Consider the following 21551-nt stretch of genomic DNA (forward strand, 5'->3'; position numbering starts at 1 on the left):
TGCAGTCACATGGAGGGTTAGGGCTTCAACAAGAACTTTGGGGGAACATAATTCAGTCCATAACTGGGACAAATCCAAAAGACACAGATGTCAGCTTGAAGAGGTTCTGAATCTGGACAGAATCTGGACAATTTGGACATCAAAAGAAATAATATTAACACTGATATAAATAAATGAAGAAAAGATGAAGATTTCCATTGAGTAGAATAACAGAAGGGATGGTGGAACTAGATAGTCACTATTTGGCAACTATCATAATAACAATATTCCAGCCAAGAGAGAGCAATGGCTACTAAAATTAATATCCAAGTTGGATGACAAATGGGAGTTTGCATAGTACTTTACAAAGTACCTCCCCATGAGAAAACATTAAACTAGGAAAAGGGATAACCTTACAATAGATAAACCTGGCAGACAACATCTTAAGCCGTCAAAGTGAGCATCGTCAGTATTGAGAGAAAGGGAAATCATGCATCACCCGATAAGGAGCCGTGAGACCGCAGCATCACTTCTGTGATGCTCCTGTCTGCAAATGCACAACTTGAATCTAAATTGTGATGCTGGATTGGATCTTTTGGCCACAGACAACAATATTGGGACAAATGGTGAAATGTGAATAAATTACAATAATGCATCTCTAATTTCTGTGGTTGCCTCGTGGTTATTTAGGAGAACGTCACTGTTCCCAGGACTTATCCTATTCCGGGGCGATGGGACAAGATGTTGAAAATTTGTTCTCAGACGCTTTAGGGGGAAAAATGTGCTATTCTTGGAACTTCTGTGTAAATTTGAAATTATTTCCAAACAAGAAGAAAAAAACATGGTGACAAAAAAGCTTATAAAAATTATGTGTATGGAAAAAGTATGTGTGTGTATATATGCTAGCAGCCAAGGGGTAGGATATTTTCGACATCTATGGCTTCTTCCTTCCCTTGCATTCATTCCTCTTTCCTCCAGAAATAGCGTCCAGATTTTATTTGGGGGAGCTGCCCCTCCCCCACACTTGGTCCATGTGTTGCTGGTGTGGGCACCTGCCCAGGTCATCTAGCATATTTCATTCGCCTGGCCACCGTCATTGGTTTAGGAAGGGCTCAAGTCAGCCCAATATAAGTCAACACTGGGATTTTTTTTCTGAAACTATTGTGAAAGAGACTGTTTTTCTCCTGGGGTTGCTTAACTTTTGGAAAATAAACCTGGGGCTGCTTGAGACCACCCTATGGAGCCGGACTGTCTCAGGGCACAGAGAGCCATTTTAGAGGAAAGGAAAAAGAAGATACAGAGAAACCGAGGCCTCTTGATATCATTTAGCCCATAGACCCAGCTGTATTTGGACTTCTGGGTTCAGTAAGCCAAACATCCTTAATTTTCTGCTTAAGCCACTTTAAGTTAGGCTCTTGGCACTTACCACTAAAAGAATCATGACTAATGTTAGGAATTCCTCATTCAGCTGGGCTGGAGTTCAGGGGGAGGAAGGGAGAGAGAGCTGGAGCTGCCAGCCAGACATGACAGGGCCTCTGGGAATCGGGATTCAGTGGGAGTGTGGGGCCTTCGGGCGCACTTGAAGGTAGTTTGGGAAAAGTGGTGAGCAGGTGGCAGGGAGATAATTGCCAAACAGAAGTCCTTGAGTGACTCTGGGCAAAGCTCGGAGGCTTAAGACTTTATCCCCAATCAACCCCACCTCATAAGAGCTGCCCAGCCCGCAGCCCAGTGGCCACACCCTTGGCACAGCCCTGACTAGAGCCATTTGCAGACTTGGTCCCGCTCCTCACTTCCAACCTCATGGTGACTTTGCTTTGCCTTTCTTCATTCAACCTCCATTTACAATGTGCCTTGTTTCTGGTTTGTGCAATTGAACGTAGGAACAACTCTATGAGGGCAGCGGGGGCCGATGATTCCCACTTTACAGGCTTAGAGAGTAAGTCTCAGAGAGCTAAAGCAACCTGCCCAAAGTCACACAGCCGTTCAGTGGCAGAGCCAGGACGAGGGGACAGGGCTCCTCTCTCCAAGTCCACAGCTCTTTCTAGAGCTCTCGGAACTTTGGAATTTCTGAGCTTGGGCTGAGGGCTGGCAGCTCTACCCTGGGATGCGAGGTGTGACAGAAGACAGAAACTCTCCCGTTGGATTTTGCAACTGCCCTTGAGTGATTGGGGACGGGGGTCTGGCTTTCAGGGGCACATGAACTTTCAGGAGAGGGGAATCAAGTGGGAACAGTGTCAGGGGTCAGGATGCTGACTGGGGCTGGGTAGGCGAACTTCACAGAATACTCAATTCCAGGGGCAGGATGCCCCATGCCTTGTGTTGGGCAGGGCCCTGAGGAGTCAGAAATTGAGAAAGATTAGGTTGGACCCCACAAGGAAGAAGACTGCCAGGTTTATCTATTAGTGGAAGAGATACGTACAAGGGACAGTACACTGAAAACACAAAGGAGATTCATAGTAATTACATATTACCTAACGTATGACATAGGCTTCCTTATGCCAGCTCCTGTTCTAAGTGCTTTAACTTCTCACAGCAACCCTATGAGAAAGATCTATTATTATCCCCATTTCAGGGATGAGGAGACTGAGTCACACCGCTGTTAAAGGAGAGGCTAGGGTTGGGACTGGAAGTCTGAGCCCAAGCACTCTAGAGCTCCACGGTTCAGCTCCTACCAAATTCACTGAACATCTACCGCATCCCAGGCCCTGGGCTGCTGGCAGAGCCAGAATGGACACGACAGATAGTCCCAATCCTCCCAGAGCTGCTCGGAGCGGGAGGGTGGGATGGGGGAGGGCGGGATGGGGGAGGGCAAACCGCCAGGCAGAGCCTGGGCTCTCTAGGGGAAGTGTGGGTCCTGTGGAAGCCTGATGCGGGCTGGCGGGTCAGGGCCAGCTTCCTGCGGAGCTGATAGCCAGGGTGAGTCTCTGAAGGATGAGAAAGGAAGCCAGTAGGTGGAGAGGAGAATGCTCCAGGCAGAGGAGGGGCAGGAGGCAAGAAGGCCTCAAATCGCCCCTGGAGCCCCGGAGGGTGGGCAAGGTCACCGGGGCTCCCGCGGTGCGAGGCTCCTGGACCTCACCGCGAAGGGAGCCCTGTGAGCAGAGGGGCCCTGGGCACGCTGCCTCTTTCCGAAATGCAAGCCGGACACAGCGGGGACAGGCAGGACGGCCCCCGGATTGTAGAGACATGGAAGAAAATGAGTCTACAGAAGTGACTGGACACAGTGATTGGCTAGAGCAGGGTGGGTGATGGAAGCGTGTGTGTGTGTGTGTGTGTGTGTGTGTGTGTGTGTGTGTGTGTGTGTAATGGGCCAAGGGAGCCCTCTAGGCACAAGATTCAAACCAAGGAAAGCTGGGCCCGGTGGGGCCAGGGGGAGCTCACCCGGAGGGGGCCATGCCCCCAGGGGTGTCGGGGTCCAGGTGAGCTCATTCTCCGGCCCTCCGGGCCCAGGAAGGGACCGCGGGGAGTTGAGAGGGATCTAGGTGGGCCGGATGGGGGTGGGGCGCTGGAGACCCAGGCGGCAGGATCCAGGCGGGAGTTGGTGGGGAATCCAGCTGGACAGGACGCAGGCAGAGGGAATCCGGGCGGGGGCGGGTGGGGAGGAGGGGATGGGACACGGGCTGGAGGGATGCGGTGGAGGAGGGGGCAACGCCCAGGGGCCGGCACGTTTGGAGCCCGGAGCTGTAGGCGCGGGAGCCAGGGAGGCTGGGCCCCAGGGGAAGCGAGGACTAGGGCCTTGCCCAGGCGAAGGGGGTCACTGCCGGGGCAGGGGGACGGCGGCGGGGTGGGGGGCGCAGAGCGGGGAGGAAAGAGCAGGCGTGCGCCCAGAAGACCACCCAGGCCTGTTGGAGAAGGGCGGGAGCAGGGAGAGGAGTAGGAGGCTGCTGCGAGCACTCGAGGATTCGAGGTTTCGAGGTTTGGAGGAGGAGGATTAGTAGAGGTAGAGGTGGCCGGCCAGGGCCAAGGAGAGCGCTGTGCGGATCCGAGCCCAAGGATCCAGATTTTAGGGGAGAAGAACCCGGAACCCAAGAGATGTAGGTCTGGGGGTGGGGTGTTAAAAGCCCGCCCTTGGCTGTCAAACCTCAATTTGAGACCAGTGTTGCCACTCCCTAGCAATGCAACCCAGGGCAAGTTACCTAACCTCTCTGAGCCTCAGTTTCTTTGTAAAGTGGAGCTAAGGATCTATCTATCTTACAGAGCTGTTGTAAAGGTTGGAGCGACATAAGCAAAGGGGCCTGGTACTCAGTAAGTCCCAAGTAAACCGTAGCCATGTTTAGGATTTAGTTAGGTGGTTTTGCAAGGAAGAGCCTTTTGGGGAGCATAACAAGTCATAGGTTCTTGTCCTCACTCCTCCCTCACAAGGTGGGTGGCTTTGCGGGGAAAGCTCCCCAGGGCTTCTGGGTTCTCCTCTGTAAAATGGGAACACTGGTACCTCCCACCTTGAACTTGGAGTGGAGTAGATGGGACATTGTATGAGCGTGAGCTCGTGACCCAGCAGGAGAGGCGAGGATGGTCAGTCCAGCTGGCCCGTGGGTCTGAGCTGGATAAGCCGGGATGCCAGGTCTTAGGAGCCTCCTGCCTTTGCTTTAGGGATTTCTTTATCTACCCTGGAATGTGCCGGCAATCTTAGGCAACTTGGAAGAATGTTTCTCACACTCTTACATCAGCAATCCCCTAATAGGCATTGAGCTCACACACCAACCACCACATTTAAGCAAATTTTAAAAGAACATGGTGTTTCTAAAATAGTAAAAAAATGCAGCTTTGTACAAGTAATATGAAAGATAACTGTTTTGTATCCTGAGAGGGATGATACCTTCTGAAAATCTCCGCCCCGGTGTCTATGCCCTGAGACAAGAGGTCATAAGGGTTTTCACATCCTGTCAGTTTCTTTTCTTACTCCTTATTTGTACTAAATTAGAAAATCCTAAGCCACAATTACAGGTTATTAGAAATGGCAGCAAATGTTTGGTGGCTGTCAGATGGTTGTGGATTCGGACCAAAGAAGAATCCAGAAATCACGGTGCTGTTTCTCCCTGCAGACTCTTTTCCACTCTTCCAGACACTAGGTCAATAGGGACAAACCTTCTAAAAGTTAGAAGATTATTTCACTTAGAGAGAGAGAGTGGCAGACACAGTTGTAATCCTCTCCTTGGTTGAATTTGACTCTAGAAAGAATTCTTTAAGTTTGATGTAATATTTGGATGTGGTTTTATATTAATCTTAATAATATGGCATTGATTCCATTCTGCGCAGAAACAGAAATCACCCAGTTTTGAGACATAATGGAGCAGTCGCAACGCAGTTTGGTTTTAAGTAATTTGGCTAAGTTGATGCCCAACAGTAAACATTGTAATAGTCTGGTTATGTCTGGGCAATACAGACATTGAGCAGAGTGCCATATTAAGATCTTAGAATGGGTCTTAAGTGCCACTATTGGCTGTTCATTACAGAGATCCAAAATAACAGTGGCTTAAACAAGAAAGAAATCAATTTCTCTTCTGGATGGTATTCCTGAGATAGGTGGTCTAGGTGTAGAAGATGGTTCTTCCCTCGATTAGTTTGTCCAGAGATACAGGCTTCTTCTATCTTACTGTTCTGCTACCCTTAGGTCTTGCCCTCACTGGCATGCTTCAAGGTGGCTCACCATGACATGAGATTCCAAGCAGGAACTGAAGGAAAGTGGAGTGGAAAGGCATGCCCACTCCCTATGAAGACCTGCAAGTCATACTTCAGCTCACATCCCAATGGCCAGGACACTGTCACATGACCACAACTAGCTGAAAGGGATGATGGGAAATGTAGTTTTAATTCTGAGTGGTGATGCATTCTGGTAAAAATTGAGAGAGAAGGGGACAAGGGATATTGGGGGACAATCACTGACATTGCCAAAATGGGGGGGGGGATCGGGAAACAGATAGAAACTGGCTTTCAGGCACAGCCTCTTTCTTCCTTAGAGGGGACCCTTGCTGGTGCTCTCTCAGCAGTGATTGCCAAGCCATCTTTTCTTTCTTCTAGTTTTTGTGGGTTTTTTTTAAGATTTTATCTACTTTTTTGAGAGAAAGAGAGAGAAAACATAAGAGAGAAAGAGGAATCATGAACAGGGGAGAAGAGTAGTGGGAGAAGCAGAGTTCCCACTGAGCAAGGAGCCCCACGTGGGACTTGATCCCAAGACCCTGGGATCACGTCCTGAGCTGAAGGCAGACACTTAACCAACTGAGCCACCTAGGCAACCTCAAACCATCCTTTCAATCCATATCATGATTCATGAAATAATTCATGTAAGCAAAGAATCTTTTTTTCCTGAAGCAGACATTTTTAGTGATAAAACTAAAAGTTATCAAATGCTTTTCTCAGATACACGAACCACACACATCCTAAATATGGTTGGACTCTGCACATTATTGATTTTAAATGGGATTTTTTCCCCCTAAGCTTATTTACTTAAGTAATCTCTACACCCAACGTGGGGCTCGAACTTGTGACCCCAAGATCAGGATCTGCACGCTCTTCCAACTGAGCCAGCCAGGTGCCCCTGCATGTCATTAATTTAAACCCATGTCACACACATGGGCCCATAGGAAGGTTTGAAAAAAAGAGATGATTTGAAACGCTTTCTTAAAATCACCCATCATGGGGCTCAGTGGGTTGAAGCCTCTGCCTTCGGCTCAGGTCATGGTTCTGGGATCCTGGGATCGGACCCCACGTCGGGCTCTCTGCTCGGCGGGGAGCCTGCTTCACCACCCCCTCTCTGCCTGCCTCTCTGCCTACTTGCGATCCTGTCTGTCAAATAAATAAATAAAATCTTTAAAAAAAAATAAAAATAAAATAAAACCACCGATCATGCCACTTGAGACAAGTTCTAAGATCTTTAACAGCTTGCTCAGACGGCAGTATGTTCATCTGTGATAGTCCGAACCTAACCTTAGAGGAGCAGGAATGTTCAATTTTTAATGAGGAGGGTGAGATGGCTGGGTTTATTAAAACCGAATTATTTTCTCATAATGTATGCATCTGCTACTATGTGATGTCCAACACTGTCATTCGATAAAGGATGTTTGCCAAAAGCTGGTTCTGCTTTCTTTCTGGGAAAAATGTGTCATGAATAAACAGTTCTTCCACAAGCTTCTCAGATAACATTACTTGTATCCATGTTTGACTAAGAGGAGTGCAATTTTCAATGCTGCCTGCCTCATTTTGTTTTTCTTCTTGCCTTTAGTGGGGGAGAAAAAAAATCCATCAATTTTGTCCTGGAAAGCTTATTTTACTCTTGTTCTGGAAGGGAAAAAAAAAGAAGAAAGCATTAATGGTTTACCAGAAAGGTCACTGTGCTTTGTTTAAAAATGATGTTAAAATCTTGATGGCTTTATGCCACTATTTGACAAAGTTTCATAACACATAACACACTGGGGATTAAGATGGGCTGGTTACTGGTCCGGCGAAGTTCAGTGTTGAGTTTTCAATATCAAGCTCTGTATTTACACTTTCCTTTCTCATTTGCTTGTGTGAAATCATCACATGTGCCCCGGTTCTTAGAGATTTACATTTTTTTCAAACTAGATTCTTGCTCGCTATTTACTTTTATAACACTGTGCTCACTTGTAGTATTTGGATTACTATTTTCATCACTCTTCTCGAGCCACTTTTGAGCAGTTGACTTATTTGAGTTGAGGATATTATTACACATTACAAAACTAATAACCAAAACCCATAAATGACATGAAAATATATCTCCTGCGACAAACTGCCAAGAAGGATCGACCAAAGGCAAACCTTGCAGCTCATGGCACGATGTTGAAAAATGTGACAGTTATTAAGGACATAATGGGATTGTTGTGAAAATCTTAATCAGTTTTTGCACTTGAATGCTATGAGTAAAATCGTTCCAGCCTTTTTTTTCCTGGAGATCTCCACCACCTGCGGACCACTTGTAGACCTCGAGGGAGCCCCCCCTATTTCCAGCAAAGGTCCATGGACCACACTTAAGGAAAATTTCTATAGCCAGCAAGCCTACTGTCTGAGTCATGAGATGAGGGTAAGGGGTGTCCTGTTACACTGGTCTCTGGCCACCTCCAGCTGGAAGTGAGTGTTCTTGGCTGAGTGACATGGTTCGTGGGAGGAACAGGGATCGACACATCAGCGGACATCCAAGAGAGATCTAGGGCAATGTAATGACCAGAAACCTGGGCAGCTGCATTTGAAGGAGACTCGTGGAAACACGAAGGGTCTGTCAGAACCCAGCTCATGATGGGCAACTCCAATCACGTCATCCCCTGATGTCCCTACTTAGGTACTCTGCCTCGACCAGAGCCCTGTGGCATACAGAAGCTGTTTTTCAAACAGCATATAATCCTCCCATGCAGATGGCCTTTCCCCAAAACTCTAGGGGTCTACACTGTGATTCTCATATTGGGGTGTCAAAGTCTTTTTTGATGTCACAAATACCTCTAACACCATAGGGTCTGCGGGTCCAATGGTGCCAGTGGCCACGCCCGGAACTGTAACAGAGCTCTTTCCTCCTCTGGGTCTCACTCAAATTTGGCAGCCTTTCATGCCACCTGTAAATGGGTCAGAGCCGTATTCCCAAATGCAGAATAGGTTTTCTCCAGCACTAGCAAAGCCCTACAGATGCACTTTCTTATTCACGGTGAGAAGTACAAGAAGCAATTATTTCTCCCTGTCCTTGGAAGGATGTCCACACATGCCCCAGACCTCTAAACCCCTAAAAGGCTTCACCAATGTTAAGAGCTTCTAAACTTTGGTAACTTTTTTTTTTCTACCCATCTCCTGGAATGCACATCTCTTATGAAAGCTCCCACCGCTTCTTGCTCTTCTGGTACACTTAACATGGTGTCAGTTGTAGATTGTCAAATTAGATCAATCTGATATTCTGTAGAATGTCCTGATGATTCAGGTCCCTTCAGACTATGTTGTCACGGAGAGTAGGAGGGTAATACAACCTGGGACAAGACCTCAAATGTGTACCACCATCCCTTCCAAGTGAATGCAGATTGTTTCTGCTGCTCTTGACCGGAAGGGAAAAGAATGCATTTGCTGGACCAGTGGCCACACACCATGCACCCAAGGTGAGCTCCTTAGTTTTACTAAAGCTATCCCATCTGGCCCAGCAGTTGCAATGGGGTTACTTGGTAGTGTCCACTATGGTCCTCCAGCAGCTCCCTGGTGACTTTCTGGTTTTACAGGACATTCCAGCATGTGCACTTCCCTGTGCCTTTCGAACCCTGTCTATCTGCTCCGGCTTTCACTTAGCATGAGACTGACCCACAATTGATCTGGGTCCTAAATCCTATTGCAGAAACTGCTTCTTGGGGCACCTGGCCGGCTTGGTCAGTAGAGCACCTGTCTCTTGATCTCGGGGGTGTGAGTTCAAGCCCTATGTTGGGTGTTAGAGATTACCTAAAAAACAATAAAATCTTAAAAAGATAAAGTCTGCTCTCTTGGGCCACTCCTGGTACTTAAGACCCGTTTTAGGACAGGTATCTGGGAAATGGACTCTGAAATGGAGTTTTATGTGCAGGAATCTGTTGGGGAGTGAATGAACCAGGACTTAACAGAGGGAGGTTGTTAACCGCAACACATTCCAAATAGAAGCATCGGCCGATCCCTCTGGAGCTGAGGCGGCCCTTCAAGTTGGCCCCCTTGAGACAAGGGGTTGGAGCTTTTGTCTCCTCACATCAACCAGTCAGGGGTCCACTGCCTCTGCAGAGGGAGCATGACCTCTGGCGAAGTACATCGCTTTGGCTGACGGTGATTCCTGGAGAGGGCTGGGGAGCCAGCAGCCTCCCATGTTGCTATCCATGGTGGCGGGGATGGGTGTCTTAGTCCTGGAGCAGGTGTCTGGGCAGCACACCCCAGGAGGTGTCTATGGCAGAGGCGGGGCAAGGCAGACTTCAAAGTCCTTCCAGCTGTCAGAGCTTCTTTGAAAGGTAGTGATGGCCCCGTCACTGAAAGTATGTGAGCCTGAGTCTATAATGACCTGTCCAGGGCTTTACAGAACAAAAGCGTGGGCCAAGCAGAGCTTGGCTTCAATGAATGGTTTTCAAATGGGGTTCCGTGACACCTTAAGGGTTTCTTAGAGTTCTTGGGGGCTGCATGGCGATTCGTCTTCAGGTTCATCCAAGCCCTTTCCCTTCATCTCTGTGACCAGAACAGCTCCCCTCTCACCTGATCACATGCTAGGGCTCTGCACAAGGTTTTGTTTGCAGAAAGGTTTTTTGCTGCTAAAAAATAACACTAGGGAGTTCTAGAGAATACCTAATCAGGGCTCCTCAAAGCTATCAAGGTGGGGAAAAAATAAGGAAATACAAAGAAACGGTCATAAGCCAGAGGAGACCAAGGAGACATGAAAACCAAATATGGTGTGACATCCTGGATGGAATCCTGGGACGGAAAAAGGACATTAGTAGAAAAACTAGTGAAATCCCAATAAAGTCTGGAGTTCAGTTATTAGTGATGTACCAATGTTGGCTTCTTAGTTGTGGCAAGTGGACTATGGTGCTGTAGGCTATGAACCCAGAGAGGAACTGGATGAGGGGTGTATGGAAAAATCTATATGTTTCATTTGCAACTCTGCTGTAAATCTGAAATTGTTCCCAGATAAAAAAAGGTTATTTTAAAAAATTGCATTAGGATCCCATCAGACAGATGAGTTCTAAATATTTCCAGAAATGAGAAGAAGGATGGGCTTTGCTGATGCAGGAAGGCTCCCAGGAAGCGGCCGAGCATGGATATTAGGTGGGGTTGGGATGTCAGAATGTTGGTGATGGGGTAGGATTCTTGCCCTCAGATTTCTATGTGAAATGTTGCATATGTTCCTGTCCTTCCTTATCTCCAGCTCCTCCAGGGAAGTAAGGACCCATCTGGGAAGGAGGGAACAGAAGTTGGGCTCACCTGAGTAGACGGGACTATTGAAACATTAAAGTTTGAATAGACTTTGAAGGGAGATGGAGAGGCTGGTTTGCGCTTCAGTCCCTCCGTTCCAGCTAAATATTCTCCAAAGCAGAGAGCCCAAGCTAAGTCCAGGAGAAGCCAGAAGGAGGAGACAAAGGTCCTGCCCCCAGTCTGATGGAGGAAACCCATGTTATGAACTCAAGGAACCCCAGTGTGGTGGGGAAACACAAAGCCTGCCCTCGGGGAGCCTTCAGTCTAAATGAGGTGACATGGTTCCTACCTTTGAGAGCCTCCTGTCTGATGGGAGGGACACAGTCTGAAGGGGGAGGCAGGACACCTTCCAGACATGCCAACTCGTGATGCCTAGGCTGACTTTCAGATATTGGTATTCGGGCTTGAAGAGGAGAGGACTGTGCCCTTTGTAGAAAGAAACCAGTAGGAAAGGTCCTGGGACCGAGGGGATGGGTCCCCTGGATGTGGGCCCTGCTCAGATATGGATATCCACTCTAGGGTGGGTAGGCAAGCCTCTGATCCATTGTCCTCACGAGGTCTGAGGAGCAGCTGATAAGCAGTGAGGGGACAGGGAAGGGCAGGTGAGGGAGAAGGGATAGATACACACAGAGAGGCAGACAGAGAGAGAATCTTCCAGAGATGCCAAGAGAGGAACTGAGATGGAGAGATACAGAAGAGATGTGATCATAAGACCAAAACAGAGGCAGAAGCAGAGAGCCCCTGTCCCACCCACCCCTGCCCCTGCCCGCCCCACCCCAGCCCTGGCCCCCAGCTGACCCAGCCCTGGCCCCCAGCTGGCCTACCCCATTTGCATCTCCCTGCCTCTCTGCTCTCATTCAGGCTTTGGCACTGCCCCAGTGTTTCCCCTCACTAGGTGTCAAATGCAAACTAGAGCCAAAATCCACATGTCCTAGCTGGCTGGGAGGAGGCTCCCTGGGAAGGAAGGAGAGTGAGAGGCGGCACAGCCCCCGTCCACTCTGTGGTGCCGGGCAGGGGCAGGTGGGGGAGGCGGGGAGGACCAGTTCACCTTGGTGTGCAGAGGACCTGGCACGGCACTGGGCACAACTGGGCAGTCCGCAGTGGTTCCTGACTGGCTGAACGAGTTGTACCTGGCCCATCTTAAAGAAAGGCCTAAGGCATGGTGGCGAGAGCCTGGGTTCAAATCTCAGTTTCACAACTCCTAGCTGTGTGACCTTGAGCAGGTTACTTAACCTCTCTGAGCCTGTATCTTCATCCGTAAAATGAGGATAAGAATATTAACAAAACCTGTAGGCGTGCCTGGGTGGCTCAGTTCTTACGTGTCTGCCTTCAGCTCAGGTCATGATCCCAGGGTCCTGGGATCTAGCTCCACATCAGGCTCCCTGCTCGGCGGGATGCCTGCTTCTCTCCCTTCCACTCCCCCTGCTTGTGTTCCCTCTCTCACTGTCTTTCTCTCTGTCAAATTAAATAAATAAAATCTTAAAAAACAAAAACAAACACTGTATCATAGGATTGCTGTGGCCATTCAGTGAGCTCACATGTATCAGCCCTTAGGACAGTGTCCTGCACGCAGAAAACACCAGATAACTCAGCCTGTGGCACATGGGTGCGTCATGGCTGTGATTTTCCTGCACCTCTTCCCTGCGTGTATGTTCAGGGTGGACGTGGTGTGGGCAAGGGATGCTTCTGGACAGCGGTGGGTGGGGAGCAGGGGGTAAGAGCGCTAGCTTCGTGGCCACGCCAGGCAGACTTGGGTTCTGGTTACAGCCTCACCAGGTCCTGGCTGGGGGCAAGGGGCTTCTCCTCACCTACAGAATGGGCATAAGACCTTCCTTGGGGGATTGTCGGCGAGGAGGAGCCAAGCACCACAAGCACAACCGAGGGCCGTCCTTGTTCCCATGTTGTACGTGGTCTGTGGGACATGGCTCTGCGTGTCTGGTGGTTGCATGGATTTGCAAACACGGGAGACATGAGGCAATGGAAAGAAGCCTGATCTGGCGGTCGGGGCACATGTGTTCTCTCCCAGCTCGAAGCAGTGTGCCGCAGGGCAATGCCTCCATCCTTCTGGGTCTCGGGCTCTTCATCTGGACAAGAGAGGTGTTAAGACCGACCTCCCAGAGCTGTCAGAAGGATCAGATGAGATGGTGTGTGAGGTGCCGCCAGCAAACAGAGCTTCTCAAGAGCTTTTCAGCTGCGGCGGGGCGGGTGGACGGTGCGGCTTGTTTCCAACCACCTGACACCGCGATGCTTCCCACGCATGCGCACAAAGGAAACGTGCGTGTTGGTGCAGCCACTTTTTCGGGCAAGGCAGGAGGGCATCCCTTGGCATCCACCCTGGGTCTCTTGGACCTGTCCAGTGGTGGTGGAGCTTGTGGGGCTCTGGAGCCCAGTTGCCTGGGTGTGAATCCCAGCTCAGCCACTTGCCAGCTTTGTGACTCCAGGCAACTGACTTACCCTCTCTGTGCTTCTCTTTCCTCCTCTGAAATTGGAGACACTAGTATCACCCCCCTTGGAGAGCTTTGTGAGGAGGACTCAGTTCAAATGTGTAAAGTGCTTACGGCCCAGCCTGGCACAGATGTTTGTGGTTATCCCCGAGTTGGACTGGGTCGGAGGGGTGCGCTCTGCTGCCCAATTCGCACGACTTTCCTGGCCAACAGATAGCTCATCCCCTGGAACCGTCCTTTCTGAGCTCTGACCAGTTTCCCTTAGGCAGAAGTTCCTCGAAGGGTGCAGCCGGAGGCACAGCAGCCAGCACAAGCGGCTAAAATAATCACATTTACAGGAGGTCCAGGATGTTGGTGGGACCGATGTTTTTGAAAGTGAATGTTAGTGAGTTTCAGGAAAGAGAGGCAGGGGACATGCTTCTGCAGGTCCCCAGCTGGCTGGGCGAGAGCAAGCTTTTCTGATGCCTCCCCCTCTCAGACCCCGTCCCACCCAGAACCTCACAAGGAGGCCACTGACCTGAGGGGACGGTGGGATGGGCTTTGGCAGGGTCAGATCTCCCTTCCCACAGCTCCGGCTTTGCCCTTGCCCGGCCGGTGACCTTGGGAGGAGGAGAACCAGGACTGGGAAAATGGAGAGGGGTGCTGGTGGGGAGTCGGGGTGAGATAGAAATGAGAGAAGAAATGGGGAGCCATCAGAGAGAGGAAAATAGACGTGGGGGGTGTCTGCCAAACTGAAGTAGGCTAAGGGTCTGGGGTACATGTAGATGTATGTGTGAAAGAATGCTTGCTGGAGTGTGAGCGAGTGTGTGTGTGTGTGTGTGTGTGTGTGTGTGTGTGTGCCTGAGCTTCTGTCTGTCTGACCAGGATGAGACAGATCACAGACCCACACCACCGGCAGGGACTTTCTCTGACTGGACTGCTGTTCGGCAGATGGGGAAGCAGCCTCCGGAATGAAATGCCCAGTCCCTGGGCGTGTCGGGAGCAAGACCTTTGCTCTCTAGACAACTAATCCAGGGCTGGGGGGTGGGTGGGGGGAGATAAGGAGGAAGGGGGTCAGGGAGACACGTTTTGGGGGAAAAGGATTGGGAACTCTTCCTAACCCCTGCCCTAGTCCTTGGTCTCCCCTCCAGCCCCCAGCTGGAGTGGGGAGAGGCAGGACAGCGTTGCCCCAGAAGACGGGAGAGGAGGAGGGGCAGGAAACAACCTCAAAGGGTGCAGGGCCCCTGAGCATCGGGCCTCCCCCTTTCCTGCAGACGTGGACTCCCCACCCCAGCTAGCTGGGACGTGTCATCCTTGGAGCCCATGGCAGAAGCTGCGGCCTCTCCAGTTTTCCTACGGACCCGGCCTCAAACGTGGGGAGGGCCCTTCAGAAAGAGGTTTGGGCCCATTCCCAGTTTGGCAAAGCTGAGCCCTAAAAGGGAGTGAGGAGGAGCCCGAGCCCTCACCCCGCCCCGCCTCCCAGAGTTCTGGCCTTCCCCTACCTGTCCCTCCTCAGTTTCCCCACCTGGGCAATGGGAGAAAGGACAGGACATTCTATCTGTGAGAGGTGAAGGGGAATGCGGGGGGAGTTCTCTAAGCAGGCCCTCCCTGGCTCTTGCCTATGGCCTCTCTGCTCCGCGTTCAGAGCCCTCTGCCTGGGGAGGAACACCCTCTGTTCTGAGTTTGGGGGAGGAGGGCAAAGAGGGTCCATAGCCAAGGAAGGGAAGCTGCAACCAGAGCAGACATTCCCCATGACTCACGGGCCGGGAACGCCTTGAGAGGGGGCAGGACAGCCCTCTGCTCAGCTGGGGCAGCCAGAGAAGACCCAGGCCCCGGGGGGGTGGGGTGGGGGAGTAGGGAGACGAGGGGAAGGCAGAAGGTCAAGAAGCAGAGCCCTGGAGAGGCTCAGGGAAGGTCACTGAGAGGTGTCTTAGGGAAGAGCCACCGTGGGCCTCCCTACTTCCATCCTAGCCCCAGGCTGTGTTCCCACTGCCACAGGCACAGTGAAGGCTGGTTGTTACCAGAGACAACCCCCTTCCTCGACCTTCAGGGAACTCCCTTCCTGGAGAATAGCTTGAGAGGAGGAAAATGTTCTGCCCCTACCCCTTCCTGGGACTGAAAATCACACCTTCCTTCCCTAAGGATGCAGGGGGACCACTTTGATGATCTCCATGGAGCCCCCCGCTTTGTTTTTACCCACTCCAACTTCCCTCACTGCCATGTTTCTCCCGTGACCCCAGACCCCTCCATTTGCTGGGCCTCCTCTCTGGAGAGGGGAAACTGAGGCCCAGAGCAGTTTGGAGGTACAGAGCATACAAATGCTCCCTCCCAGGTCTGCCTGACCTGGCAGAGCTTTGGGCTCAGGGTGCCTGTATCCAGTCCCTCCCGCCCCCCCACCCCCAACAGCAGAAGAGGCAGTAAAGCCTTTAGTCTACGTGGCAGACAGATGGGGGCCTGCAAGGGCGGGGAGCTGGGAATGAGGTCAGCGGGTTGGATGGGCCAGGCTGTGGCTGTGAAGGCATCTGGGCTGCAGCAGTCTGGAAGGTAGAGGCCTCCGGGCCAGCCACTCCCAGCCCCAACCCGCCATCCACCCGCCCACCATGGCCTGTCTCCCGGCTCCTGCTCCTCCCCTCCCTGCAGCCCACACTACAGCCAGGCCAGATGGTTCCCATCAAGCCTCTTCCATGTGGCAGTTCCACCCTGCCCAGCAGGCTCCCTTCCCCCTCCAGTGACATGGCTCAGCTGGGAGTTGGGGAACAACTCTCCTGCCCTGTCCTCGCCAGGCCTGGACTGGTATCATGTGGGATCCCTGTACAGGTCGACCCCTCCCCCTCCATCCCCAGTTCCTTTCCTGGCCCCTCCAGCTCTCCAGCAGCCGCCCCCCACTCGGGATCTTGAAGTGTAGCAGGGATCTTGCCTCGGACCCCTCCATCTCAGCTGTGTGACCACAAGCAAGTCAATTCCCTACTCTGAGCTTTAGTTTTCTCATCTGTGCGGGGAGGGTGGGGGAGAGCAGGGCAGAGTGAGCTCAAAGTTTCATTCTACCTGAACATCTGTTGTATCATATTTTTACTTTGAAAGAGTGTGAAGTCCCCAAGTCTAGCAGCCATGGAATGCCAACTTTGGAGGGGTCATCTGGTCTACCTCTTTGCTGGCTCCCAAGCCAAGTTTCCTTGATGGTTTGAGACCCACAGAGCCCACCCACTTTCCTTGCTTCTCCCCATCCCCCCCCCCCAAGGACTCCAGCCTTCTTAGTTGGGCTCTGCTGCCACCGAGGTAGAGGTTTTCTGAGTGAGTCCTTGGCAAAAGGCTTTCAACCATACCCTGCTCAAAAGCGGTCACTGACTCTCTGTGGCGGCCAAATAGATTTTAAATTCTTCTGCCAGAATTCCAGCTTCTAGAAGTTGGCCCCAGCCTAACTTTCCAGCCTTATCTTCCATGTTTCCTCTGCCCAAGGTCTTCTGTCCACCACCTCTATCTCTGTTGGGGTCAGGAGGAGGTTTCTCGGGTTTGGTAGGTGCCCTCCCTCCCATGCCAACCCTGCCTTCAAAATCTGTCACTCACCTCCAAGGCTCAGCTCGAAAGCAGCTCCTCCTAAAACCTGACTTATCTCCTGTTGGCATTCTCTCATCACCTTTGCCTCTCCCTGGAGGCTTCCATTTACCAAGCATGACACAAGCTGGTAAGGTGGTCTCACTACTACCCCATTCCACAGTTTGGGGAAATGAGGATCAGAGAGATGGAGAAACTTACACAAAATCACACAGCCAGTGCTGCCCTGGGTGAGAGATATTTCTGTCTTTCCTTTATTCCCCATCTGGATTCCCCATTTCCTGAGGACCGGAACTGTTGTCCCCAGAGCACTCCTCAGCACAGGGCTGGCCCCAGGACGTCCTCGGTAACCATCCACTGAATAGAATTGACCAGAGTGTTCGCAACAGACACAAAACTCAGGATGTTCTTCCCTACGCAGGGCCTTGCCCAATCTTCCCCCTTCCAGGGTACCACAGCAGCCAGTCTCTCAGAAGACCAGGAATCATCCCTGCTCCACACCGCCACACTCCCACATCCACCTACCCCAGCGCCTCTAAACTCCGCCTCCCAAAGGGCTCCTGATTCCATTCTCTTCTTTATGTCCATCCCCTTCAACCTGGTCCAGACTCCCAACATCTCTCAGCCCTGCAGCGGCTAACTTCTACCAGAGCCCTCCCCAGTGACAATGGGCATCTTCTACAAACACAGACCTGACTTTGTCCCTTCCTGCTTCAGACCTTCTACTGGGGTCCAGAGCTTTAAGGACCTGACTTAACCGTCTGCTATGCCTTCATTGTTTTCTGGCCTTTGGTTCCTGTGCTCCAGTCACTCTGGCTGTCTCTGGATTCCGTGGGCATCTAGAACTTGCCATGCTCCCCTCTGAGCATGTATACCATGACACTCACGGTAAACCCCCACCCTGCCACCTACCCCTTACCTAAGGGGTCCCTAGCTCATCTACCAGCCTCTTCAGGGAAGCCTTACTGGGCCCTCAGGTCCAGACTCCCTGGGAGACATCCCACCAAGAGCTCCATGTTCCTTTTCTTCATGACCTTTACAGCTGCAATGACGTGTTTATTTATGCGACGTCATTCATATCTGTCCCTACCAGACAGAAGCTCCATGAGGGCAGGCACTTACTGCCCAGGTGCCAGTGCAAAGTGCCTGAGAGATAAACATGGTTGAATGACCAATCTGGATCCTTTCTCAGTCCAAGCTGCATTCTGTCTAAAGGTGTGCTCTGCCCAGGACTTGTACCAGTGAGAAGACTGGGAACCCCCATCCCCTACTGAACCCCACCCCCAGAAACTCCAAGATCCCAGGTTTACCAGGAAAAACTGGTGGCCAAGGTAGAACAGGAAGGCACCAGACACCTGTGGCCAAGGCTTCTTTGTTGGGTGGGGGTGGGGGGATGGGGCGAAGGAAGCAGCTGGGCTCTGGACAGGAGCCTCTATCTCACAGAGGCTCCCCTAACCCTTGCTCTTTTTCTTTTCAAATCCAAACTTCAAAGAAGCCTTTGCACCCCCCTCCTAGGCACTTGGACCAGACCTCTGGCGGTGATGTGAGCCTCCAGAGCCCTCGGCCCCGCCCCCTAGGCTGGCAGCTTGCCCTGGGTGGAAGCTTGCGCCCAGCAACATCATTCAGCATCGAAGCCTCAGAAGACAGCCCCAGGAAGAGACGGAGGAGCCAGAGATACCGGAAGAGAATATGAGAGAAAAAGAAGGAGGGCAGAGGAGAGTGTGGGTGGAGGGGTCAGGACAATGGGACGGGCGACGCAGAGGAGAGAAATAAAGGGGAGAAAAAGATCTAAGAATAGGAAGGAAAATACATGAACAGGAGAAATGGGAGTAGGGTGGGGGGATAAAAGAATAAGAAAGAGGATGGAAGTGGGGAAACACAACGCGGCTAAAGCAAGTACAGAACAGAACCATATCAGAAAGAGGTAAATAGCAATTCAATAAAACCTGCTGCACCCCCAGACCAGGTGAGGGCTAGAGATGCGATCGAGCCCCGGCCAGGTCCCGGGCCTGGGCGCTCACGCTTCAGCAGGAAAGATGGGCGTTGACTCCTCATGGAGCAGAAGCGAGAGCCCACCCAGCACCTATTCTCAGTTGGGACCCGTTGGGGACCCAGCGAGGTGGCTGGAATGGACCTGGGGAGTCCTCATGTCACTGATGGATCACATTCCGGCCCCTCTCCTCCAGGTCAGCCCAGCCCCTTCCCTGGCTCCTCTGCCTCCACATTCCCCTTCTTGGACTGGACCCCTGGCCCCAAGAACAGGGCAGACCCTGCCAGGACTAGAAATCAAGCCTTCTCTTTAAAAGCCTGGACTGAGGGCACACTCTAGAAAAGAATGAGGTGCTGGCTGGGCCCGGATGTGGGTATCTGAGAGGAGGGAGAGCCCAAAGCACAAGGGACCCAGAGAAAGAGCTCAGGAGAGGGCAGGGTGGAGAAATAACCAGAGTGCCATGGGAGAGAAAGAGGAGGGAGGCAGGGGACAGACAGACAGACAGACAGCAGTGGGAGTGGGGGAGAGCAGGGAAAGAAAGACTGACAGGAGGGAAGATGGGGCATCTACTCACTCTCTTCCCCTCAGCGCTAAACTCCCCCTCCAAGCTCAAGCTCTCTGCACTCTAATCCCATTTCCTGGGCTCCCACTTGCTCCGTGTCTCCCTTCAGTGGCTTCCTCACCCATCACTCCACCAAAAATTATGGGGCACTAATCAGTCACCACCGTTCTGCCAAACCCAGGGAGCATTTTGCCCCTTACCATGCTCATTCTCTCTGCAGCATCTAATTCTCCCTCCTTCTAGAACAATCTTCCCTTGCATACATGACACGCACCTCCCTCTCCTTCTGGCCCTTCTATTCCCACTCTTGTCCTGTCTCCTGTGCAGAGGGGCTCCTCCTCCACTTCCCACCCCTTCAGCCTCCAAGGTTCCAGCCCTTCATCAGTCCTCCCTCCGTGCTGGGTCCAGAGACAACTCCTTCTACACCATTGTCCTGCGGGGGGGGGGGGGGCATGTTTGTCTTTCCTCTGAGCTCCAGACCCAGACACCCAAGGGTTGCCCCAACCTTTCTAACTGGATGTCTCATAGGCACATGTGGACAAACTTCATTCCTCTTCTTTCCCCTAAACCTGGAAAAGATGAAGAGACAGAGGGACATCTCCGAAGGCTGAGGGACTTGGGTTGAGGTTGAGGCTGGGAAAGATGAGAGCTGTGCCTGGAATTTAAGGAACTTAGTTGAGGACCCAAGGGCCTGGCCGGTGCGAGGCTGAGCAAAGGGAGGGAGAAAGGACCCCACACACTTGGGGTCTGCCCTCAGGGACCCTCAACAGAACCAGAGCAGGGCTCCGTGATGGGGACCCATGGAGACCAAGCTGTGAACCGCAGCCACACTCTCAGACCCCTCCCCTTCTCTCTCCTCAACCCTCTCCCAGGGTTGGAAGCAGGGTCGGGGGAGAGGAGCATTCTGGAAGGCCAAGACTGGGGAGGGAGGGCAGGAGAACTTCAGAGCAGCTGGAAAGGGCTGATCTCCCCTCACCCCCACTGGGTGCCCTACTTCTCCCTAGTCCCAAACCACAGAGTCCAGACTGGGGGCTTGGGGGGTGTCCCGAGGGAGGGGGGTGCTGGGGGTCACAGGCCTGCCCCATCTCTCATGGAGGGAGGGCACTTGGAGAAATTTGGAGAGGGAGAGAACTCAGAGCTCAGCATTTTCCTCTTCTGTTTTTCTTCTTGAGGAATTTTTTTCCCTAAGTGCTGATGACTTTACCATTGCTTGGGGGTGTGTGTGTGGGGGGGAGATTTTGGCTTTTGTTCCCCCCAAACTCCAAATGCCCCACGAAGTCTAACATTCCACAAGAAGCCAGAGCTTCAGAGTTTCCTCAAGATGAGGTGGCGTCTCCTCCCCTCTCCCAGCTCCCTCCCTCCTCCTTCGCCCCTCCTCCCTCCCCTTCTCCCCAACCAAGTCTCAAGCCCAAGGAGGCCCAGCCAGGCTGGGAGGAGACCCCAAGCACATTCTTCCTCTCACTGTCATGCTGCAGAAATTAAAGACACATCTTCGGGCTGGGCGCCCGCCAAGCGTTTCAAGTCGAAAGTGGCAGAGGAGGCTGGAGCCTCAGCTCTATGCCACGTGTAAAGAATGCTTGGAAAGCCTCCGCCCGCAACTCCTGGGACAGAGGGCTGAAACTGGATGATGGGGCCGTGGCTGTCACCCACACACAAGCACCCCCCCCAACCCCAGGGGTCCCTGAACATCCTTTAGAACCTCCTCCTTGTCATCTGAGAGGCTCAATCTCTTCTTTAAGACAGGCCTGGGATACCTGGACCAGGAGCACCGGGGGAGGGGACTGGAGGCTGGAGTCCTGTCCTGACTTCCAGAACTCAACCGGAGAGGTGGGCAGGTCACAGCAACCCTCATCCTTAGCCTGTGACACTCTGCCCCAGACAGCCACTGCAGAGGGACAGGATCCTTGTCCCCCTTGTCCCCCTCATCCTCCTTGTCCCTGACCCCCGGGACGTGAGTGGTGGGGACAGGAACTGCCATCTCAGCAACCCAGCGCTGTCCGGCCTGTAGTCGCTGGCACTAGGCGGGGGCAGATCTTGGGCCACAAGTTGCTGCCACATGGTGGGGATAATTGATGAAGGCCCGTCCCTCCATTGCTGTCTGCTCTCTGGAAACTCTATATTTTCCCTTTAATTATAGCCCGTGCTC

The sequence above is a fragment of the Enhydra lutris genome, unplaced genomic scaffold, assembly GCF_002288905.1.
Source record: "Enhydra lutris kenyoni isolate GAN:26980312 unplaced genomic scaffold, ASM228890v2 scaffoldscaffold26, whole genome shotgun sequence".
Taxonomy (NCBI): domain Eukaryota; kingdom Metazoa; phylum Chordata; class Mammalia; order Carnivora; family Mustelidae; genus Enhydra; species Enhydra lutris.